A 6,271-nucleotide genomic window follows, 5' to 3' on the forward strand; every position below is an offset into this window, starting at 1 on the left:
ACTCACTGCACTACATGAAGTGTACTAGTGAAGTATTGGAAGCATCAGACTTTTAATCTGAGGGTCCAGGGTTCAAGTCCCTGTTTGGGCAGAACACTTTGTACTCCCTCTTGCTTGTACTCCCCTTCCCTCTCTGTTAATGTGCTTGGACAGAGCTCTGTGAACAGCCAGCCTCTTTGTGTCTTGCCCTCCTTGTGCAAGGTGTCAATGGTCGTCCTTTTGGCAACCTTTTGTCAAGTCAGCAGTCTTCCTGTGGTTGTGCAGCCTACAGAACTAGACTGAGACCATTTAGCAGGTGTTTTGAGTTCATTATCTGGTTAGAGTGGCTCCAGGTGTCTTCAATACTGAACCTTTTCACATATTCTCATTTCCTGACCTACTGAATGTGGGTTTTCATTGGTTGTCCATTATAACCATCAAAATTAAAAGAAATAAACACTTGAAATATTTCAGTCTGTGTGGAATGAATGTTTGCATTATACAGCTTTCACTTTTTGAATGGAATTACTGAAATAAATCAACCTTCTAATGATATTCTAATTATATGACCAGCACCTGTAGTGGTGTTTTGTTGCAGCCTGTGGGGTCACCATAGAAACAAAGCTATTTTATGAGTATGAGTAATGAGTACCCTAATTAAGACACCTGTGTGATTCTCCTTTCACTCCTGTCAGGGCAGATCCCATGTATTTTAATGGGGGTTGCACCCTCCGAACAACTTCTCTTTTTGTCCAAACCGAAGCCTTCATACCAAAAATAAGAACACCGTCAGAATCACAAGAAGTTGCTCTACACACAGTATAATGTTTATGTGTATGATGTCAAAGATGTGGAGATGGTGGCGAGTTACACAATATGGCTGCTCTGCTTCTCTGTTTTTGGTTTTACATGATGTCTTAATGGAAGAATGACTCTTCCCAAATAACTGGATCTACAGGCAAAACGGTTTGGTGTTCTGTTTTAAGAGTGACACCATCAGAAAGCTAACGAGTGTTCCTTAGAGCCGATATACAAATTATCCCAGTTATCTCCACATTGAGGGAGAGGTTGTGGTCTCTGCACCACTCGGCCAGAAGGTGCATCTCATTCCTGTAGTTTGTTTCATCTCCACTGGAGATGTTGTCCACAAACTTTAACGTGCAGTCATGGGTCAGCAGAGTGAAGAGGAGGGGGCTCAGCACACATCCTTGGGGAGCCCCGGTGTTCATTGTGATGGTGCTGGATGTGTTTCTGCCCACCCGCACTGTCTGAGGTCTCCCGGTGAGGAAGTCCAGCAGCCAGTTGCACAGCAAGGAGTTCAGCCCCAGCTGGTTCAGTTTGTTGACGAGCTGCTGTGGGATTGTATTCAGACTTAAAATTATGCATAATTATGAGCGTTGGCGCTTGAGCGACAGACGGTTGCCATATCACAGTACGAGTTTCTTGCTTCCACGATTGCGCGCCCCCCTAAACTCAGCTAGTGCTACCCCTCTTTGTCCGTGAGTTTGAGTTTTGGCGGACACAACGCTGCCAACATGGCAGCGATCAGAGTGTCCCGGAGCCTCCCACCAAACAAACGGATGATGTCACGGAAGCTCTGTCCATAGTTTTTACTGTTGAACTTAAAACACAAGACAACAAGGATGGGATTCGAACCCACGCGTGCAGAGCACAATGGATTAGCAGTCCATCGCCTTAACCACTCGGCCACCTCGTCTGTTAGAGCACTATGTCTTCACAGCTTCGAGCGAAAACACACTGCAAAACTCGAACAAGGTCTTAGAAGTGCTGACTGTCATGAACTTTCCTCCTCAGTCTTTGAAGGAAAACTTGTTTCTGTCACAACTTTTGCCTTAAACATAAGCATCTTGTTTGAAGACAAACTTTGACAAACATTGAAGGCCAGTTTTTGGAGTAGTTGTTTGGTTTCTCCATTGTACAGAACAGAGCATGCCTCACTGCACTGGACTGCATTTATCCAGGGGTGGCAGTAAAAAAGCAGCTTTGTGGCTCTGTGGCACAATGGATAGTGCATTGGACTTCTAGTCAAACACAGGAGAAGTGATTCAAAGGTTGTGGGTTCGGGTTAAAAGTGCCTTTTAACTTCCTGTGGCACCGTCCTTCAGTGTGGATACCTGTTGCAGCAGCTCCCGTCCTGAGAGCTAGAAAAAAGGACTGCACTCAGACATCCCAGAAAACAGCGTCGCTGCCCCCGGCTTTGTGACCGTACAGGTGGACAGAGATGTGACTGGTGTGAGCTTTTGCTTGGCACAGAGGCAGCTAATAAACTGAAAGTTGTACCTTTTTCAAATGACATGGTGAGGAGGAGGATACACAACACAAAGCTGGATCTGCCCTGTGCTGTGTGCTGTCATTGTTCATTGTTGAGAACGCCGATCCACAAATTCAACATGTTGCTGATGATCCCCTTTCCCTTTGGTCTCTTCCAAAAGCTAATGGTCCTTAGAATGCTTCTCACTGTCCTGCTCTGTCTCTGCCACACCCTTCCAGTGTGAGTAGGGTGTGTTTGGAAAACAAAAGCATACTTATCTAGCATACATAAATGTCATTGTCTGTACTGTATCCCCAATGGTACAGTAAATCACTCATTAAGGAATATGACATGCAGTTTTTATTTAGTAAACAATGTTTAGCTTTTAATCTTAGTGAAACTGAGGGAAAATCGCTGCATATCAATTTACGATTAATGAATTCCTCGATAATTTGCATCCCTATTCTGACCTGGAAGATTGAGAAGATTGGACCAGTTGTATTTTTTTAATTTGAATGCTTTTTTTGTGGAATACTTGATGCGGCCCAGCCTCACCCAGCCTCGACCCCCATCGCCTCCCCCCGGGTAAGTTGAGTTTGAGACCCCTGCTGTAGAGCTTTGTTTAAAAAAAAAAAAAGAAGACCATATGTCCCAGTTTTTAGAGACAGCATTGAATAAAGAGTACACACACTCACCATTTACAGGTACATAATATTAAATAGTAGCACCGACAAGCTAATTTACAGAGGAAATGACCAGAAAAGCAGGTGTCTGTCAGTGCTTACTATACAATCCGGTGGTTGCCTACCCATTGTGCATGTGTAGAACACTGACCTTAAGGGGCCCCACACTGAACAGACTGTGTGACAGAGGCTGGGGATCAATGCCACCATTGTGAACACAATACCAGGAAGTTTAAGGCCTTTTTTTTCATATACAGTGCCCATGTTAGTGCCATATGTCTCGTATACGTGCTGGCTACTACTCTTTTCAGACTATGACGCGCTGCCTACTGCGGCTGTGGTGGCTCACAAACAAGTTTTCTTGTAGATGTCTTTTTAACAAAGACATCTACATTGCAGTATGTTAGTGAGAATATCTCTCATATGCACGCTGACTACTGCACCAACAAAAATTCTTAATTTAACCTTTAGGAGTATGTACACACCTTAAAACTGCTGTGAAAATATGATATGTTAATACGTAGAGAAGATTGAAGCAAGGCGTCTGGACTTGTAGAGTTTTCTTGAAGACGTTTCACTGCTCATCCAAGCAGCTTCATCAGTTCTAACTGTTTGGTGGGAAACATGGTTTATATGTGGTGGAGGACCTCAGTGGGTGGGTCTGGGTAAAACTCACAAACAATAGCACTAAATGTTTCCATGGCTGACTGGGCCAGGTGTGTCTAACGACTGGCTAATGACTGTGAGACTGCCAGAGGGGGGCTGGTTGACAGCCCTTTGTTCTTGCTGTGAGTATGTGCAAACTTCCTGGGAATGGATGGAATCACTGCATTGTATGTGGTAGAAAGATGATGTCTGAGGCCACCACCTCTGTTAAGGGAAGGTTTTTCCAGCTTAACATAGATGCTTCCTTGACTCCTCTTTCAAACCACCTTTCCTCTCTGTCTAAAATGTGAACATTGTTGTCCTCAAAGGAGTGTCCTTTCTCTTTAAGGTGGAGGTGAACAGCTAAGTCTTGTCCTGAGGAGGTGGCTCTCCTGTGCTGAGCCATTCTTCTGTGGAGTGGTTGTTTAGTTTCTCCAATGTACAGATCAGAGCATTCCTCACTGCACTGGACATATATCACATTGCTGTGTTTCTCCCTGGGAATCTTATCCTTCGGGTGAACCAGTCTCTGTCTCAGTGTTGTCATCGGTTTGAAGTGGACCGGGATGTCATGGTTGTTGAAGATCCTGCGGAGTTTCTCTGATACTCCTGACACATATGGAATGGAGATGTTCTTTCTCCGCCGGTTGTTGTCCTTCTTCTTGTTGTTGGGGGGTCTTGTTTTAGTGGCTTTGATGAGTGCCCACTTGGGGTAGCCACAGGTTTGCAGGGCCTTCCTGATGTGGTGTTGCTCCTTCTTCTTCCCCTCTGAGCTGGTTAGTACAGTTTGTGCTCTGATGACTCCCAGTTTGTGTTCCAGTGGGTGGTGTGAATCAAACAACAGGTACTGGTCCGTGTGTGTGGGTTTCCTGTACACTTCCATGTTGAGGCTCCTGTCCTCAATATGTACTGTGCAGTCCAAGAAGGCCAGATTGTTCTCCCTGATGTCCTCCCGAGTGAACTTGATGTTGTTGTCCACTGCGTTGATGTGTTCTGTGAACCGTTGCACTTCATTGGTCACCCAGGTGTCATCCACATATCTAAACCAGTGGGTGGGGGTGGTTCCAGGATAGGAACTCAAGGCTCTTCTCTCCACTTCTTCCATGTAGAGGTTGGCCACAATAGGAGACACAGATGATCCCATCGCACAGCCGTGCTTCTGTCTGTAAAAGTTCCCATTGTACTGGAAATAAGTGGTGGTCAGGCAGAGGTCCAGCAGGTCACAGATGTGGTCTGGCGTGAGGTTGGTTCTTTCCTTGAGTGTGCTGTCTTGTGTGAGGCACGTCCTTACCGTCTCTGTGGCTTCTGATGTAGGGATGCAGGTGAACAGGGAGGTGACATCAAATGAGGCCATTGTGTGGTCTGGGTCCATTCGGATCTTCTCTACCTTGTTCACAAAGTCCTACCAGTGGTGTCAGGAGTTCAGCCAAGTGCTTAGCCATGTTGTGACTGAGTTTGTGCTGCTGACGATGGGTCTGAGGGGGACTCCTTGTGAGTCTTGGGGAGTCCATACAGGCATGGATTGGCTTCCCCAGGAAGCATACAATGCAGTGATTCCATCCATTCCCAGGAAGTTTGCACATACTCACAGCAAGAACAAAGGGCTGTCAATCAGTCCCCCTCCGACAGTTTCATAGTCGTTAGCCAGTCGTTAGACACACCTGCCAGATCATCACAGGTAGTTATGGAAACATTTAGTGCTATTGTTTTTAAGTTTGACCCAGACCCACCCACTGAGGTCTGCAACCACATATAAACCATGTTTCCCACGAAACAGTTAGAACTGATGAAGCTGCTTGGATGAGCAGCGAAACGTCTTCTAGAAAACTCTACAAGTCCAGACGCCTTGCCTCAAAGTATATATTCTATTCTATTCTATTCTATTCTATTCTATTCTATTCTAGTATGGTCAAGATGTAAAGTGGTCATACTACCACAAAGTCTTAAGCTGCATTCCAGGATGAGGAAAATCTGGTCTGATTTTTTTCACGTCTTTATGAACACACAAATCCAATCCACAATCCTGACTTTCAAATCAAGCACAGATGACCCGTGTTTGAGTCAACTATGAACGCTCGGTTGTGCTCGGGCATTTGTTTCTCGTCCCGCCCTTCGATAGCTCAGTTGGTAGAGCGGAGGACTGTAGTGAGACAATAAAACTGAAATCCTTAGGTCGCTGGTTCAAATCCGGCTCGAAGGAGAGACTTTTAACCCTCGAGAGTTTCATCATAATGTCACATCATTTTTTCACCGATTTTTTGGCTAAAGGGCCGATGTGACATATATGTCACATCGGCATTGACTGGTCAAATCTTACCTTTAGCAAGTCGATAGAGCCTTTTTAAAATTTGCTAGCTCTGCGTCTGTAAACACAAAATCACCTACAAACAAACCAGCCTGTTTCCTTATGGACCCACGGTGACATAGGTGTCACCGGTCCTTTAGGACCCCAATGGTACAGCAAATCAGTCATTAAGGAATATGACATGCAGTTTTTATTTAGTAAACAATGTTTAGCTTTTAATCTTAGTGAAACTGAGGGAAAATCGCTGCATATCAATTTACGATTAATGAATTCCTCGATAATTTGCATCCCTATTCTGACCTGGAAGATTGAGAAGATCAGACCAGTTGTATTTCGGAATATTTTAATGCTTTTTTGTGGAATACTTGATGCGGCCCAGCCTCACCC

At 44.9% G+C, this 6,271-nt stretch overlaps 1 non-coding gene across 1 annotated transcript; it reads left to right on the plus strand.

Annotated features, from left to right (window-relative positions):
* Positions 1-5,688: 5,688 nt before the first annotated feature.
* trnay-gua (transfer RNA tyrosine (anticodon GUA)) lies at positions 5,689-5,779 on the plus strand. Its single transcript is given in 2 exon segments — positions 5,689-5,725; positions 5,744-5,779. It is a non-coding gene; the product is annotated as a tRNA-Tyr (tRNA).
* The last annotated feature ends 492 nt before the right edge of the window (positions 5,780-6,271 follow it).

The sequence above is a fragment of the Parambassis ranga genome, unplaced genomic scaffold (assembly GCF_900634625.1).
Source record: "Parambassis ranga unplaced genomic scaffold, fParRan2.1 scaffold_63_arrow_ctg1, whole genome shotgun sequence".
Taxonomy (NCBI): Eukaryota; Metazoa; Chordata; class Actinopteri; family Ambassidae; genus Parambassis; species Parambassis ranga.